The sequence below is a fragment of the Myotis myotis genome, unplaced genomic scaffold (assembly GCF_014108235.1).
Source record: "Myotis myotis isolate mMyoMyo1 unplaced genomic scaffold, mMyoMyo1.p scaffold_m19_p_18, whole genome shotgun sequence".
In the NCBI taxonomy this organism is placed as follows: Eukaryota; Metazoa; Chordata; class Mammalia; order Chiroptera; family Vespertilionidae; genus Myotis; species Myotis myotis.
The window spans coordinates 4,591,091-4,609,759 of NW_023416322.1; the positions used below are offsets into that span (position 1 = coordinate 4,591,091).

At 46.7% G+C, this 18,669-nt stretch overlaps 1 protein-coding gene across 1 annotated transcript in view; it reads left to right on the forward strand.

Moving 5' to 3' along the window:
* Positions 1 to 440: 440 nt before the first annotated feature.
* Positions 441 to 18,669, forward strand: part of BCL9 (BCL9 transcription coactivator) — a 100,689-nt gene continuing 82,460 nt past the window's right edge. The window contains exon 1 of the mRNA XM_036343394.1: positions 441 to 729. The gene's annotated coding sequence lies outside the window, so the exon portion shown is untranslated. The remainder of the gene's footprint in view (positions 730 to 18,669) is intronic.

Sequence of the window (18,669 nt, forward strand, 5' to 3'; positions counted from 1 at the left end):
GCCTGCCTCCCAGTGCGTGTGCGTGTGCGTGTGTGTGTGTGTGTGTGTGTGTGTGTGTGTGTGTGTGTGTGTGAACACACGTGTGCGGCCACTGCCTTCTCTCCGAAGAGCTCACCTCTCTCCTGCCATCTTACCCGGCCCCAGGAGGTGGCTCTCGGCTCTCCCTCTCCCTCTGCTCTGTCTCCCTGCCCCCCACTCGGCTTCGGCTTCCCCGGCTCCCAACTCCTCCGGCTCAGCAGCCGCTAGCTGAGCTGGGGGGGGGGGGGGGGGGTAGGGGTGCGTGCGCAGCTCGGCCGAGCTGCCAGCCGGCCTGTCACTGGAGAGTTTGGGTTTGCATTCAGAAGAAGGGGGGAGGGGAGGAGGGGGAGGGGGAGGAGAAGGTGGAGGGGGCGCCGAGGAGGGGGCGCCGGGGAGGGAGGGAGGGAGAATGTCTTGTTTGTGGCTTGTCAGCAATTGCTTGAGACAAGCTTCCATGTGTGAAAGCTACTTGGCATGAATGCCTGGGCCGTACCAAGTGTGGCGGCCGCGAGAGGGGAGGCGGGCGGCAAACAGATTCGAGCGGAGCAGACAATAGGCCCCTCAAGTGTTCCCCCTAAGTTGCTTTGATGTTGTCCTGGTGTCTTGCTACCGGGAGGCCAGGGATTGCAGGAAAAGGGTCTCTTTTTGTCTTCATTCACTTTCCCCCTCGGCCCCTGAAATGATTCTCCAGGATTTCTCCTCGTGAGCAAGGTAAGCGCCCCGCCGATCCCCGCCCGGTCCCCTCCCGGCGGCCGCGGGTCCGCCGAGCGGGTCTCATTCCTGCGCTGCGCCGAGCGCGGTCCTGCGCCGCGAGCTCCCGCGGGCGCTCGGGCTGGGGGTGGCCCCTCTTCTCGGGAACCCCAGCAACACGATCTGTGCCTCGGGGTGGGTGGGGGGGAAGGGGTGGGTGGAGGGGGTGGGAGGAGGGCGTGAGGGGGGGAAGAGGAGAGGAGGGCAGAGCCCGGTTCAGAGCCGCCCCAGCCGAGCCCGGGGAGGCCCTGCGCGCCCGGAGCTGCGCGTCCCCGGGCTGAGCGCGGCCGCCCGGCTCTGCCCGCTGCCGGCGGAGGATGCGGGAGCTTTGTGTGCCCGGGTGCCCGGGTGCCGTGGGTGCGTGTGCGTGTGCGTGTGCATGGAGGTCCCATGCACTGCCGGGGAGAGCTCGCTGCGAAGGGGAGGTCCCCAACCCGCATCCCGCGCCCAGACTCTGGGGCAGAGCCGGCAGGAAGGGAGAGCAACAGAACTCTGCCCCAGACAAGCCAGAAACTTTTCCAGGCTCGGGGATGGCTCTGGGGGTGGGTGCTCTACACTGAGGGGTGCTCCGTGCCTCGGTTTCCCCATCTGTAAAGCCGGGAGAGCTGACCCAGGACGCTGTCCGCCTCCCTGGGATGTGGCGGGAGGGGACAGACCATTCTGTCTGAAACGCCTGGCATCACCGGTGGAAGGGTTCTCGTCATTCCTGATCATCACCATCCTGATCATGAAACCGTCATTAGGGACACCCTGAGTCCAATAGATCGGGACCCAGATCAAGTGTCGGGGCATCTGTAAGGAAACAAAAAGCCTTTCCACCTGTTGGCTTCTGTCCTTCTCTCTTGTGCCTTCCCAGTAGATTTATTGGCCGATTTGTTCAGAGAATGGGGTGGGAGGGCTTAGGTTTTCCCCTTCCTCCTCACTTGTACAGATTTTTTTTAAAAGAAGGTCAATGTGAGATGCTTGGTGAGAAAATGTGCCGCCCGTTCCAGTAGTTTATTGCAGACCTTGTGTTCCGGGCCAGGCCGGACATGAGGCACATCTGTAAATTGCACTTTGGGCTTAAAGATTTTGACTGTGGCTTTTACAGATTAAATGAGGGGTCCTTACAATTGCTGTTGATCAGAGAGTAAATATCTTACTGTGTGTATGAGGGTAAGCATGCAAAGGCTGTTGACTCACTGGTGGTTTTGTGGATAAAACCTTTTGCTTTTTAAAGTGACATCTAGAGAGGTCGGAGTAGAGGGCTAAAATCAGTGCCTGGGAGTCATCTTTAAAGAAAAAAATGTCTGCTTGTTTTCTGGAATTGTGGCTTTCCTTTCTCCTGCTCTCATACAGTGATTGCTTCAAGGCCCTCTTTGAATTCTGGGGGGGAATTTCCCTTTCTTATCTGATTCTGGGTTTTCTGTGACTCTGCTACTTGTCCAAAAATTCTGCAGAAGTCTGGAGGCCATGCCTCCTCCATTCCAACTGAAATCAGACTGACTCCCTGTGATCGCTGGAGATGGAAGCAAGGAGGCGGCCCTGGTTGGGAACACTGATGTTCTTGGCGTGGAGGCCCAGGAACCCCGCTCCTGGCTCCTGGCTGTGGGAAAGGATGCAGCCCGATATTCATTGGCCTGGATCTGGCGTGAAGCTACTCTCCCGCCCCCGCCTCCATAGAATGTTTCATTTGGAATAGAATTGAACTTCATGTTTTAAAACTTAATTGTTTTCTACTTGGTTTGTCGCTGGCAAGATTTTAGGATCTAGGGATCTTCCAAACATGTTGGAATTTCAGAACTGCGAGGGGAAAGAAAGGTTACTCATCGAGTTTCAATGAAGACACTGAAGCCCAAGAAAGATCAGCGATGATCTGAGGGGGCTCAGTGAAGCTGCCCACCCTGGGGTTCAGAGTGCCCTGAGGGTCCTATGGCAGCACCCCGGCCCTGGCCCCAGCGCCTACCTTTGATTTTGCACACCGAGCTCTCGGGCACCCAAGCTAGACACCTTTTGGAGTTCTGTTTGCTGTGCTGGATCCCAGCAGCCCACTCACCCCTGCGCATGGCACATGACACAAACATGGCAAGTGTACATGCATTTTCGTGAATTAATTCCTATATTCATTTGTTTATTCAACTCATATTGTATTTAATTTTAATAATCAACCGAGGGTATTTTTTCATTGATTTTTTTAGAGTTTAAGAGGGAGGGAAAAACAGAGTGAATCATCGATGTGAGAGAAACACATCGATTGGTTGCTTCCTGCACCCTCCCAACCTGGGCCTGGGCCGGGGAGGGGCCTGCAACCAAGGTACGTGCCCTTGACCAGAATCAAACCTGGGACCCTTTGGTCCACAGGCCAACGTTCTATCCACTGAGCCACACCGGCTAGGGCCCAGCTCCTATTTTAGGGGCACTTACTATGCAGCAGGCACCTTGCTGGGCACTGAGGATGTAGGGAAGAGCAAGGCCCATGTGCCTTTGTTCTCAGGGAGCTTGCTGTCTTGGTGTTATAACCAATATTAACCACATAGTTAAACAAACGGTAATAATATTGATGCCATACATGGAACAGCATGCAGGTATTATCATGCAGGCATGAAGCTGTATAAATAATTGACCTAAAGTTTGTAACATAAGCTAACTGTCTTTTCCCTCTGTGGCTGAGTTCTTGCCCTAGCCAACTTCCGCTCACATAGTCCAGCATTTCCAAAGACACTACGAAGCTCCCTCTCCTTCTCCCCAGAGCCCCCGTCTCTCTACACAGTACAACAGAGACATAAATAATATCTGCTAACCCTTTACACTCACCAGTAGAGAACTTCACACAGGCTGTGAGCCGGCCTGTTATACAGGGTAACTGGGTAACTCATGTGACAACCTCTGTGCTGTTAAACCCTGATGGGCATTGGAGGGGCGCCTGGCCAGTGGGGTCTCCTCACTCAGCCCATGGTTCTTAGTTGAAACAAAAGGCTCACCTGCAGGAAACCACCATTATCACTGCCATCTTGGAATTCCAAAGACTCTATGAAATGGCTTTCCCATTTCTCCTAACAAGGACATATATCAGGGGGAAAAATTTTAAAACCTCTTTAATGGGTGACCTTTTGGCTGAGTTTTTAAAAATCTTAGTGGTTTCTCCCTGGCCTGTGTGGCTCAGTTGGTTGGAGCATCCTTCGTACACGAAAAGGTCTCAGGTTCGATTCCCTGTCAGGGCACAAACCCAGGTTGAGGGTTCCATTCCCTGTCTGGGCATATGTGGGAGGCAACCAAACAATGTTTCATTCTTGCATTGATGGTTCCCTCTCTCTCCCTTTCCCTTTCTCTTTTTCTAAAGTAAATAAATAGCATGTCCTTGGATGAGGATTAAAATTAAATAAATTTTAAAAAATAAAATCTTACTGGTTCATTGAGATAAAAGATAGGAATACCTTCCCCTCCTGCCCCCCCCCCCCCAAACCCCCAGTTGTGGTCTGGAGATAATGTAGGGTTGAAATGCCAGTCACTTCTTTGGAGGCAGATTTGGGTTAATGCTTGTATCACCCTTTTCAACATTGTCTTTCTCTAGTACTCAGAAGTGCTGTATTGTTATCAATCCATCTTTTTTTTAAAAGATTAATTTAGCAGTTTAAAAGGAAGACTGACGTGCCCACCCACACAGAAATCATGGGTTTGGTGCGTATACTTTGGGATCCCACACAGGGTGTGTGATTAAGTCTTGTGATGAGCCCTAGCCAGGTGGCTCCGTTGGTTGAAACATCATCCCATACACCAAAAAGGTTGAGGGTTCGATCCCAGGCCGAGAGACGAGAGGGAGAAACACTGATCGGTTGCCTCCCGCACCCCCTCTACTAGGGATCGAGCCCACAACCTGGGCCTGTGCCCTGTCCGGGAATCAAACCAGTAACCTCCTGGTTCATGGGCCAACGTTCAACCACTGGGCTACACAGGCTGAGCTCCATGTTTTATTTTTTCTCCCTCTCCCCCTTGCTCTCTCTCTAAAATCAATAAAAACATATTCTGGGGTGAGGATTTTAAAAAAGACTGTGATGAGCAAAATAAAAGTAATTTCTGTGCACCCAGCGGCTCAGGAAGTGAAGTCTGCCCACTCTGTCGCGTCAACTTCATCATCTGCACTTGGCACCTGTGGCCGCTGCCCTCTATGGCCTTGACTGCATTTGCAAGTCTTTGATCACTTCCACCACCTGCCCCCCAAAGTGTTCCTCATGGGGAGCTGCCTGTGGGGGAGGAATCTGAGGCTCCTTGGAAAAGTAATCCAGAGTGGAGTCACCTGAGTGGGGAGTTACAGCGTGAGTAAAACAAGAACCCGCTTGGGGAAGATGGAACGTGACTGGGGCGCCAGACAGCAGCGATCCAGGTCACCCTGAACCCTGGGGGAATACAAATGAAGACTGTGATGACATTTAAAAAGGGGCAATGTGCGGAACTGTGTGTAAAGGAAAGTCCTGCTGAAGGTAAAATCAACCCGATGTGCCAGGCATCCCCAGCTCCCTTGGTTCCAAACACTGCATTGGCATTTCGTTTTTATTTTTATTTATTGGTTTGCGAGAGAGAGATTGATTTGTCGCTCCGTTTATTTCTGCTTTCATTGGTTGATGCTGGTATGTGCCCTGACCAGGGATCAAACCCACAACCTTGGTGTATCAGGAGGATGCTCTAACCAACCCCGAGCCACCTGGCCGGGGCCTGCATGTAGTTCCATTGAGGGGAATTTTGTGTTGTTGTTTTTTTTTCCCTCCAAGAGACATAAGCATAAGATGTAAAATGGAAATGTTCTCTATTTCTTTTAAGCCTGGACATGTCATTGCACTTTAAAGGGATATCTGCTTAGTCCTCTTTTATAATAGCCCTGTGAATGAAGGAACATGACTGTTCTTAGGTTCTATTTGAATGAGGTTACATGACTCACAAGAAAATAAGAGGCGAGATGGCTAGCTGATTACATTTCCCGTTAGGCCAAGTCTCCGCCGATGAGAGGCAGAGAAGTGAGACAGTCACCATGATAGTCAGGGGAAAGGTATTGTGTTGACATGGCATTCAAATAATTGCCTTAGTTTTGCCCCTTTATTTAAAGACTTAGATTTAGCATGTTGATTAAAAAAAAGAGACATTTCCCCAATTCTAATTTTTTAAAATATATTTTCATTGATTTCTAGAGAGGAAGGGAGAGAGAGAGAGAGATTCAGTAAGATTTTTATAAATTTCAGTAAGATTTTATTTTTTAAAATTTATTTAATTTTAATCCTCATCCACTGACATGCTATTTATTTACTTTAGAAAAAGAGAAAGGGAGAGGGAGAGAGAGAGAGAATCAGTGATGAGAGAGAATCATTGATCAGCTGCCTCCAGCATCTCCCCCCACCCCCGCTTCCACTAGAGCTCTAGCCAGCAACCTGGGCATGTGCCCTTGACCGGAAATTGATATGTGACCTCCTGGTTCCTAGGTTGACGTTCAACCACTGAGCCACATGGTCTGGGCCCCAATTCTAATTTAATAATTATCTTTTTTACAAAGCCCATTGGACCAGTTTCTGGTTTGGGTTTGCCAGTCTCTGACCCAGACTTCCCATTCTACTTTTCTGGACTCTTTCAGAATAAAGGGATTGAACTAAATCCTCTCTAAGTTTCCCACCGACTATTACTCAGTATTTTCTGATTCTATGAATAGGATCTTCCATGCATCTGGCCTTCTGGTCACCTTATACAAGGCCCAATTAAAGAACCATGGTTACCAAACTGCAAATATTGTGAGTTTTGTGGATATATGGGATTCATTCCTATACATCCAAACTATGTTAATACTTAGAAGTGAAAAGTGCCATAGGAAAAAGTGAGATTTTAATTTATGGATTTTTAGAAAATTTGCCAGTCAGCATGCAGGCTCACGTGCAAGGAGACTGAAAACCATTTTCAAAAGAATAGGCTGTTGTGAATGCATGTCTTCCTGTGTAATAATATGAACTTAGAGTGGATGGCACTGGGTACAGCTCTTAGCTTCACCATCTCACTGATTTTTCATGGAAACCTTGCTGTTCTTTGTGTATCACGCTTACATACTAGTATTCTTTTGTGGCTGCAAGGGACCAGTTTAAGCAACTGTAGTGTTGATGATATATGCTGTGCGTTTAACACTATGCTTTTGGGGATGCCAGGGCTTTTGACAGTCTTTATGATATGCCACTCCTGAAGAATATTGGTGAAGACTTGCTGATATGATGATAGATCCATTGCATATACCTTTAGGATGTAAGTAATAAGCTGCTTTGGAATTGTGGCCATGAGTGGGACAGAAAGGGTAGAAAATAAAGGATGCTTTCATTAATCATATTTTCTGTGATTGGCCAAACCTTTAAAAAGCTATGTATTTTTAAAATTTCATGTGGTAGCTCTTAATACAATATTTAGATCCTCAGAATAAGTTCTTTAACCATGTTTAAGAATCTATTATGGCAAGGGAGGCCAGCTCAAGGCTGCTTTGACAATTAGTAAATCAGTGACTCTTTGAATTGGTCTTATTTCTATCTGAAAAAATAATATGTATATAAGATATAATTATTTTTTAATTGGAGAAGAGAATTTGAAGGCCATGTATAACATTTTTTGACTTATTTTGTTCCTTTATTCTTGGTTGCTTAAAATTCCTAACGTTGGATATCTTGCTTACTTCATAACAATCCTAAGAAGTACATACATAAGAGAAATGTGTTATTAACTGTAAAGATGGGAAATAGGTTTGGGAAGTGGTATACCAGCAAACTTTTTAGAATGTAAGAATATACTCTGTAGAAATATGTGACATGTTTGGTTATTGATATGCTAAACTATAAAGGGAAAGAAAAGCATATTCTATATATTATTATTATTCCAATCTAATTTTTAGTGACCTAAGTAATTATCAAAAGTACTTTTTAAAAGATTTTTTTATTGGTTTTTAGAGAGAGGGGAAGGGAGAGGGAGAGAGAGCGAAACATCGATGTGAGAGTGGAACACAGATGGCTGCCTCCTGCATGCCCCCCCACGGGGATGGAGCCTGCAACCCCGACATGCGCGCTGACCTAGAATAGAACCAGCAGCCTTTCGGCACACAGGATGACACCCAACCAACTGAGTCCCGCCAGGGCTCAAGAGTATTTTTATGCTCTTCACTTAAAGATTCAAAATGTCTCTAATCTAGAACTTTGGAGAGCTTTAGTAATTTCCATAAAAAAATATAATCACTCTTTTTCTTTAAAAAAAAGAATATTTTTATTGATTTCAGAGAGGAAGGAGAGGGAGAGAGATAGAAACATCGATGATGGGAGAGAACCATTGATCGGCTGCCTCCTGCATGCCCCGTGCCGGGGATCAAGCCCACAACCCGGGCATGTGCCCTGACCAGGAATCAAACCATGACCTCCTGGCTTGTAGGTTGATGCCCAACCACTGAGCAACCCCGGCCAGCCACTCTTTTTCTTGAAGAACAAAAATATAAACTCAAAATTCACAGTAATGGCAGCTGACAGAAGCAAAGCCAGAACAGAAACTTGTGAACCTTAGGTAGCTTTTTGGGGGTCTAATACTAGATATACTGGATTTTCTATTACCCTTGGTGCTTGTGTAGTTGGTATATATTTGAGGGGGGAAATTGCTAAGCGTCTATAGACAAGGAACTTTTTGAATGTGGGTCAAAGGCATACTTGTAAGGAGGCCTGGATTGGTGAATTACTGAATAGAATCTGTGACATCCTGGGGTAGTTAAGGCAACAAATGTCTAAAGAAGGCAGGATTTTCGCTCCTGAGCCAGTGCCGAGGCTGCCACCTCTCCCGGGAACATCTTTCTGCCTCGGCTTTTCCCAGCCAACCCCCAGTGCTCCTTCAAGACTGTTCCTGGGCATCTTTTCTGGGGTGCTTTTCAGACTCAACGCCCCTGTGTCTGCTCCACTGCCCCCCACAGGGCCTGCACTGGGGTGGCCTTCTATCCTGTCCTGAGCGCCTCTGCTCCTCTGGGCTGTTCCCCCTTAATGGTGGGGACTGTCTCTCGTTTTTGTACCCCTAATGCCTGTCACAAGGCGAAACAGATCAACAAGTGTTGCTGAATGCGTAAACAGTTCACACGGAAATATGGCTTATTTATAAATGGAACAGAATACAAAAAGAATAACAGTTCATCTTTAATTATACAACCTTATGTGCCACATCAGAAAAAAAGGCTTTTTTTTTTTTTTTTTTTTTTTTTTTTTTTTTTTTTTTTTTTACAGTAGGGGATTCACTCTTCTCCCCCGTAGCAAAGGATAAAGTACACGTTCATCACTAAGTATTTTGTATATCCCTGAAGCCTCGCTTTTCTTATGTCCACCTTTTCTACCCTAAAGTTTTTAGTCGTGTTTTCCATTCTTAGACCTCGTGGTTCCCTACCTAAGAGTTTATTTTTTATGTCAAAGAATCACAGATGCCCCAACTGGTTTGGCTCAGTGGATAGAGCGTCGGCCTGCGGACTGAAAGGTCCCAGGTTCGATTCCAGTCAAGGGCATGTACCTTGGTTGCGGGCACATCCCCAGTAGGGGGTGTGCAGGAGGCAGCTGATCGATGTTTCTCTCTCATTGATGTTTCTAACTCTCTATCTCTCTCCCTTCCTCTCTGTAAAAAATCAATAAAATATATATTTAAAAAAAAAAAAAAAAAGAATCACAGATGATACATGAGTTGGTGAAGCTCGTCTTGACATTTAGGTAGCAGCTGAAGAGAAGTTTCTTCTCTCCCGGGAACCGGGGGAATGGAGACACCTTTGAGGACGGCTGGGCAGTCGGCAGAGTCAGATAAACTACTGCGTCCGGGAATCTGCAGCTCTGACTCATCTGAGCAAAGACGGGCAATGCAACTTAACTTCCTCTTCTACCAAAGGTTTTACATGTTGAACCTTCTAGAAAAGGGCCCTCTGGTCGCAAAGAACTGACCCACTATAGTTTCCTCTAGAAAAGCAGCACTGATTGTGAGAACGCCACCGAGGGAGCCTGAAATCAGGTTGGAAATGTTTCCGATACAGAGGCAGCTCTAGGGACAACCTCATTCTCTCCCGGTGTGTGTGCTTCCTGCTGCGTGGTCGTCTAGCTTTACTCGGAACAAGCTCTCTCAGCCGCACAGCTGTGGCTGCTACCCAAGTGCTGCTTTTCTACTTGCTAAGACCCCCATATCCAGAACGGTACCCTCTCCACCATGGCTTCTTTCCTTACATTCTGTCGTTCGTACTTCATCCTGGTAATTGCTTCATTCTCTCAGAATTCCCTAATTCAGATTCCCAAGAAAGAACCTAATCAATCCAACTCATCTTTTCATTGCCCTATCTTTTAGGTCCCTAACCAGCCTGTGGTTGGCATTGCCCAAGGGTCAGAAGCACACCTCTCATCATCTTCGCTGTGGCAAAAGGAGGGGGGTAGGGTATAAAACTTGGTATAAAACTGGATTACCTTCAGTAGGAACTATGGAAGGACCATCTTCCCTTCTATGTAGCTGGCAACAAATGCGTTTGACATAGCTGATGGAAGTCTATTATGGAAGTCTAAGAAAGTAAGGATAACAGATTAAAAATTAAAATGTTTCATGGATGAGGATTAGTATCGCTGAGATAAGACCATGGGAACACATAGCAAAGTTATAGCCAGGAAAGAAATTGGGAGAGCGAAGTGTATTAGAGTTAGTTCTTAGATGAGTGATATCATTTCAGACATTTTTAAAAAGCAAGAGTCGGTGAATAGTGTCAGTGAGGCTGTAGTGACATGGATCGCAGAGACTAAAAAGGAAACACAATCCTGGAATTAAGGATGGGGGCGAGGATAAATGGGAATGCTGAGCTTCTCGAGGAGTTTCTGCCTATCCCCTCTTCCTCTGCTTTCCTCTTTCCTCAATCCCTCTTACCTTTAGTTTCTGGAATAATCTGTCACCAACTATTGGTGTGACCTTGGTCTGGGTATTTATTCTGTCTGAAACTCAATTTACTCATTTATAAAATAGGGATAATAATGATTATTTCAATCGCTATTATGAGAATTAAATTAGATGGCATGCCATATTGAAGCGACTGCTACCTGTTACCTGGATGTAATAGGTGCTCAGTCGATTGTAGCCATTATCCTGGCACATAGGAGTGAAGGAGACTTTAAACGATGTGCTGGGGAACATTTTGCTTGTTACATCATTTATTCCTTATAACAACCCTGAAGGACTTACATTATTATTTCTATTTTATGAGCAGGATACAATAGCAATATTTAATTCGTATTTGCTATGTGCAAAGCGCTGAGATAAACCCTTTCATGCGTTGTATTATTTAGCCCAAGACAGGTGCTCTGAGCGGCCTCATCTCACAGCTGAGGCAACTGAGGCCTGGAGAGTTTAACTTGCCCAAAGTCATACAATGCGTAAGTGGCCACAGAGCTTGCGAACCAGTCCATCGGAACTTAGGTCAGTTCTGACTCCAGAGTGTTCCAGAGCCGTGTCTGAGGAAGGCCAATGTGACCGAGTCAAGACTCCGGTCTGTTCACAGCAGGACTTTTGCAGGTCCCACCAGAGACGGTGCTGCTCGAACGAAGGCTTGTGGTGCACCTGAGTCTGGGTACTGATCACACAGACCAGGGCAAGTACAAAGGAAAATTTTAAAAAAAATTAAAGTACATCAAACTAAGGTCTCTCAGACCTGATGAAATGATTTGACAAACATTCGTCGAATGTCTATTGTGTGTCCGGCCATGAAAAGTGAGCTTGGCATTGTGGGAATGCAGGATGAGTAAGGCTGATTTCTTATCTGGAAGAGGCGTTTATTCTGATGGGGGGAGATAGGTGCTCACACAACTAATTATAAAGCATAAAGCGGTGGGTCAAGAAACAGCGGTAAAGTCCAGAAAGAGAATAAGTTGGTGGTAAAAGGAATGCTGGCGGAAGGGACGGGGAAGGCTTCATGCAGGAAACGGCATTTGCAACGGTCTTTGAGGGGATGAATATGGAAGGACTAGAAGCCTTCCATAGTCACCTTTTTCTTCACCAATGGTTTTATGAAAGGTGGTATGAAGTCGCTAACTACTGTGGTAATTTATTGGCATAAAGTAGCTAACTACTGTGGTAATTTATTGGCAGATAATGGTGTTTTCAAAGATTAGATTCTTTGGCTAAAATGGAGAAATACCTACTCTTATTAATTATAAGAATATAAATTGCACTGCAATGAATAAGCTCTGGAAACAGCCCAGGTGCCCTTCAGTAAGTGAGTGGATAAAAAAGCTGTGGTACAGCCCAGTCAGCGTGGCACAGTGGTTGAGCATCAACCTATGAACTAGGAGGTCACAGTTTGATTCCTGATCAGGGCACATGCCCAGGTTGCAGGCTCTATTCCCAGTAGGGGGCATGCAGGAGACAGCCAATCAGTGATTCTCTCTCATCATTGACGTTTCTCTCTCTCTCCTCCTCTCACTTCTTCTCTGAAATTAAAGCTGTGGTACATTTACACCAGGGAATACTATGCAGCTGTAAAAAAGAAGGGTCTCTTACCCTTTGAGACAGCATGGAGGGATCTGGAGAGCATTATGCTAAGTGAAATAAGCCAGTCAGAGAAAGACAAGTATCACATGATCTCACTCATATGTGGAATCTAATGAACAAAACAAACTGACGAGCAAAATAGATCCAGAGACATGGAAGCATGGAACAGACTGTCAAATCTCAGAGGGAAGGTGGGGGTGGGGAGAGATTAATGGGGTTAGGCGGTGAGGGAGGATAGAATCATAAGCATATATTGGCATTTTCCTGGTCTGCACTTATACATATTTCTATTTCAGGAATAAGAAAATAGAACCCTCTGTTCTGTACAGTGTAGTCAGGGATGAATCTGTGGTTGTCTGGCAATTCAACAAGGGCCTTCGAACCCCTCAGGTGGCCGAATGGTACAAAGGATCAGTTCTGAGCTGCACTGTGTGGTATTCAGCAGTGCTAAGATGCTGGGCGGTGGGTCATTTATCCAGCTACGCTTTGGGTGGAAATTGTACTGTGTAGCTGGGACATTACCAATACCAGGATGTCTGAATCGTTTTGAGACCGTCCTAATTTAAAACATTCTGTCCCGTCTCCATAAGCATGTTCATGACTGGTAGTCTGTGTATTCTGATTGTTATTTCTGGTAGCTAGGGTTTCCCTGTTTAAAGACATCTGCGCGTGGACTTCATCCGCTTGCACTGAGAATGTACGTGCTCAGCTCCGTGGAAGATGGAGACCTGGCTAAGACCTGGTTTTGCATGATTTGGTTCTTTGCTCAAGTCCCCTTTTCCCAATCTCTGTCATTGGACTTTATGCTCATCTTTCAAGGCCTGGCTCCAATGTCCCTTTCCTCACAAAGTCTCTGAGTTCCTAGATCCAGCGCCATCGTTTGGCATTGGCTATTTCTGTAATTACAAGAAAATACTTTAATGACACACATTGATGTTATAACTTCACTTTAAAAATCAGAATTTGGCACCAGGCCCTTTTATTTCAAAGAAAACAAATGTTTCCTTGTCGCATGCCATCTTGTACTTTTCTGGAATAATCCAATCGCTATATGTGTTCATGATCACGAATACCTTGCGAGGTGATAACAGGAGGGCAGGGCAGGCTCTCCTCACCCGTCTCAGTCGAGTTTTCCAGGTTTAACAATGTCCCCCCAGCAGGGTTCCTGCCTTCCAAGTGGCTGGTGCTCGGAGACATTTATTGACCTGAATCGAATGCTGTGCTTTCATCCTACTGGTGTTGGGTCTGGTGGCATTGCTGTCTGAGCCCCCGTTCCCTATTGGAAAAGAAACATTGCTTTACAAAACACACACACACACACATCTTAACTGACTTTAGGATGGAACCACATAAAATAAACAGCAATTGTAAGTTTCTATATATATAAAAGCCTAAGAGACCCTTAGGACTGAATGACCAGAATGACTGGTCAACCAGTCACTATGACACAGACTGACCACCAGGGGGCAGACACAAAACGCAGGAGCTGTCCCCGGTGGTCAGTGCACTCCCACAGCCAACCTCTGCCTTCCGGGCCGGCCGGCAGCGTTGGCCTTTGGCATCCGTTCCTTCCGCACCTGGCCTGGTAACCTCCTCTCCCAACCTTGCTGGGGCCTTTGGCCCTGGGCTGGGATGGAGAACCAGGAGTGGGTGGTGGCGGACCCAGGGGGGCTGAGGGCCAGCTCCCTTTTCGGGGCCAGTGGCCAACCTCCAGTGCCCCATCTCTCCCCCCAGCCAGCAGGCCCCGATTGGCCAGGACGTGGTCGGCCCTGATCACGGGCCAGGCCTAGGGACCCCGCCTGTGCATGAATTCATGCACTGGGCCTCTAGTTATTAATAAGCATCATTAAAATAGCATGAACTGGTGGAATTTCTTCCTGTGCATGCTTTTACAGGCCGAGTGGGCAGGCTTGATAAATGAACTGTCCTTTTCCATCTCTAATATGATTCCTTGAAATTTTATGTAGACAAGTGGAGGCTGATGCACACTGGAAGGAACCGTCAAAACAGCTCATGCTCACTGACGGGCTCTGAATTACTCCACTTGTAAGTGCTCAGGAAAAAGATCTTGAATCCATTGTGGATTGCTCAATGGGGACATCTGCTCTGTGCAGCAGCAGAGAATGAATGAGGGATAATGGGCTGCATTAACTCTGAGAACGGGATAAAGAATAATGCAGAAAATAATACAGTGCGCATAAGTTGGCATTGACTATTTCTGTAATTACAATTAAACATTTTAATGATATGCATTGGTGTTATGACTTCACCTTAAAATCAGAATTCGGTGCTGGGTCCTTTCATTTCAAATAAGACAAAGTAGAACACAGAAGACCTAGAGGGAATCAGCAGACGGGCTCCAACGCATGTGAGGATTTGCCTGGAACTGAAAAGACAAGGAAGTTTTAATTTGGATAAAGGGAATTATATTGTATGAATTTATTTAAAATTAATGAAAGTTTCAGAAAACTGCTAGTGCTGGCTCCTGATTATCCTTGGTAGTGGAGGGAGAAGATAAGCAGGATAATTGAAATCTCTGATATCCTCCAGCCCTCATTGTAGCTATCAGTTGAAGCATCTTGTTCTATGAAAACTTTTAACGGATGAACAAATGCAAGACACCACAGCTTGGTTTGTGAACTAAATGGCCCCTGGGGCACTGGAAAGTACACAGAATTTGGCATAAGGTGGCCAGAATTCTAGACCTCATCTGGCATTATCCTGTGTTGTTCTCTAATGATCACGTGTACAACCTTGAATGCTACGCTTCTCTTCTACGGGACCCAGTTCCCTCATCGGTACAATGGAGGTTGTAGTAAGACTTATTTTGCGGGTTTGTTGGGAGACCTAACTGAGCTCCATTGGAAGTAGTTGGTGAGCTGTGATGTGTGATACGGAGAGCTGGCTGTTCCGAGCCTGCTTCCCACTGGCTCAAGAGTAGACATGGCGCCCAGCCCGAGGGCTTCCACCAGGCCTTCCCTTCTCCTGGATCTTCTCCTGCTGAAGAGGCAGGAGATGCTTAGAAGAGGTGCCACATGTGCTGTATCCCCAGAATCATCTGCAGCGTGCCCATCCCCTCGCTCCCGGAAGCCTTAAGATAACTGGGCACATGCTTTTATTGATGCGTGATTGTTGAAAGGTCATCTCTTGTCATTTTTACCCCAGCCTTTGAGGCGCACACAAAGTATCCTCATCTTACAGGCTCAGACACTGAGATACGGACAGTTTACTTAAGAGCACGCAGTAATGGCCAAGTAAAGAGTTATGCCTATGCTATCTTGATTTCTGAAGTCCAGAAAACTGACTTATGTGACCATTCTGATCCCTCCCCCGGGAGTGACTGGCCTTCCCTCATTTCCCCAGGAACTCCTAGTCTCTCTGGCATACAGTTCGCCAGGGTGCCTGTCCTAAGCCCTCTCTTGCCCTGGAAGAAGTCGTTTTGTTGGCCGTAGCACCTGTATTGTGGCTCTGAACACATTCTTATGTTGGCAACAGTAGAAACTCTTATGCCCCATTCAATTAATAGTTGGTGATTTAGCTGAACAAGGCAGTTAAAGCAGGAATCATACAACATGATAGAATCCTTCCTTAATCCTTTATTTCAACTTAAAACACCCCTCAAGTTGTTGATATGGAGCCAAGGCCTTGTCCTGTGAGTGTAGGGCCTCCATTAGCACTCTGTCCTATTGACTGTAGAAGCCACACCCCTGAGTGGCTTTTCACAGTGACTTTGGGTGAGCAGTGGCTCGCCCGTGCCCCGGTGGACAGCACATCTTTTACCAACTCACCGTGAATGTGCCCTTTCCAAACATGCAACGTAGATCTTGTAGATGCCGCTGTCTCACTAGCACTCATATTTCAGAATTGTAAGTTGTTTAATTAAATTGTGTAATGATGATGCTAGGGAGAGCTAGCATGAGTAGGTTTGGGGACAAACACACTGACTTCTGCGCAGACCCCGGTGGGAGCAGCAGAGGGCGGGCTCCTGGCAGAGCTGCTGCCCGCTGTGGTCACAGGTGCGTGGGCTGTGTCTTCACTGAGGGGCTCACGGAGGGATGGAGACCACAGGTTCGTCAGTAAGTGTCAGTCACTCAGGAGAAGCCCTGCTCCGAATCACTCTGTCCCGTGTCTGGCCCAGAAGATAAATGCCTCAAAGGTCTAGCTTTTCTCTTTCTAGTTAGTCCTAGGACTCAACACAGTGATAGGTACATAATGGGCCCCCAATATACACTGCCCAGCGAGCTAACTGCTGGTTCCAGCAAAACACAACCAGGCTTGCCCCTGCACATCTTCCGGCCCGGGCTCTTAGCGACCCTCCCCGGGCCAGGAGAGCTGGATTAGGGAAAGAGAGAAAGAGCTAGCAAAGGAATTCCTGATATTGCTGTAAGATAAGATATACTGTATATACATATACCTGTAACCATGCAATGGTTAAATGTCAGGCCGCCATAAAGAAGGGCGTTTTGTGTCATTAACCTGGGTAACTCACTAACACAAAATAGCAGCGAGATTACAGGCTTGATACAGCTTTATAAAGGGTTAGATGTGATCTTGCACGAGAAAGGAGTCCACACTTACCACCAGAGTCCGACTGCAGACAGCCTCCGTGATGAGCACGTTCCGGGCCAGCCAGGTTAAGGGAAGATTTCCCGCACTGACCACGTCCTGCAGCGCTGCGCTGATTATATGCTCCTTGTGACAAAGTAAAGCATCGTGAATTGAGCACCAGAAGAGGACAGAAGTCTTATCTAAAGGATATTAAACTTGACAAAGATATTCCGTGATGGGTGATTGTTTGGGAGGTGGGAGTAGTGTTGGTGGCGGCAGGGATATCCTTTCCTAAGATGCAGCTAAAACCATTGGCCCTGCTGCTCAATAAATGTTTGGACTAAATATACTGAGCGTGCAGAGGTGGGCAGTTACAGAAATCGTACATGGCCACAGGAAAGGGATGAGAAGGGATTTTCTATCTATCTATCTATAGTATACACATACATGTAGTATGTGTGTGGTGTGTGTGTGTGTGTGTGTGTGTGTGTGTGTGTGTGTGTAGAATACAATGAATCCTCCATAGGATCTGGTGTAAACCTCATTAATTTTTCATGTTGAGAATCTAATTAATAATTCTTGAGGATCTCCCTGTCCTCAAGGGGTTATGAAGCCATTGTCTAGAAAAGGAAGAATGAAATTAACATTGTCTTGAGCATTCATTGTGTGCGCTTATTGTGCTAAGTGTTTAGTATATGTTAGTGTATTCCTCTGAATATAAGTTGCCATTGATTTTTGTAAGACCTACATTGCTTTATGCGCCACTATGAAAGGAAAAGCACCCACTTCCAGCTAAACTATGGCACAGCATCGCTGTCGAAATTCACCTGGATTTCAGAGCTGTTACAATGTGGCAAATATACATCTTGGAATCTATGAGCTATGGCATCTGATTGAAGCCGTCCAACAACCCTTAAATGAAGTATTACCATTGCCAGGTGCATACAGTGAGGTGCAGAGAAATCAAGTCATTTGCTTCAAGTGAAATAGGGAAGTGTCAGAGCTGGAGTTCGACCCAAATTAGTCTGCCTCCAAATCCACCGCCCTTTCCATCATACCATGCTGCTGACTGAAATCAGTGCTTGCCCGGGACTCAGAGATTTACAAAAGTAAGTCATAAAAACACTGTATGCTGCTGAAAGCATTTACCTTTGGACTTATCCGGCAGGACCTTTCCGTGGGGCGGGGCGGGGCGGGAGGCACCGGCAGTGACTCCGAGGTCAGTGGCAGGTCTGGGCGACTGAGGGCGGAGGGAGCCCCGAGGTCCTCCAGTCCAGCATCTTGACAACTCCCCAGAGGAGTCACGGAGTCGCCGGCCGGAGCAGCACCAGGCCCGGGCAGCTCCCAGCTCCGTGTGTGAGGGCGTAGAGTTGGTCTCACTGCCTTAACACCACGCGGCCCTTCCCATATTTGTAAACAACTCGTAGGGTCCCTCTGACTTCTCTCCTCCACATCCTCCAAGCAGAAATCCCGAGTTCCTTGTAGGTCATGGGAGAAATCTCTCTCTGGCCACTCTCCTGAATGCGCTTCGCTTTGTCTGTGTCCCTTGGAAAGAGAGGCATCCGGAACTGGTGTTTTGCTCCGTAGATGACAGACATCTATCCCCGCTCTTGCCGTAGGCGCCATACTTCTCTTGGTACAACTTACGAGTACGTCGGATTTTCCCAGCACCTCGTCTCAGAAGCGGGAACTCCTTCTTCCCTGCTCCTTCTCCACTCCACTCTCCTCTCTCCCTTCTTTTTGATTTTATTTTTTTAACACTTGCTGCTATGTAGGCAACCTGGAGTTTAAAATTCATTTTGTTAGAATCAACATTTTGATTTTCTGCTTTAGGCTTTTTTT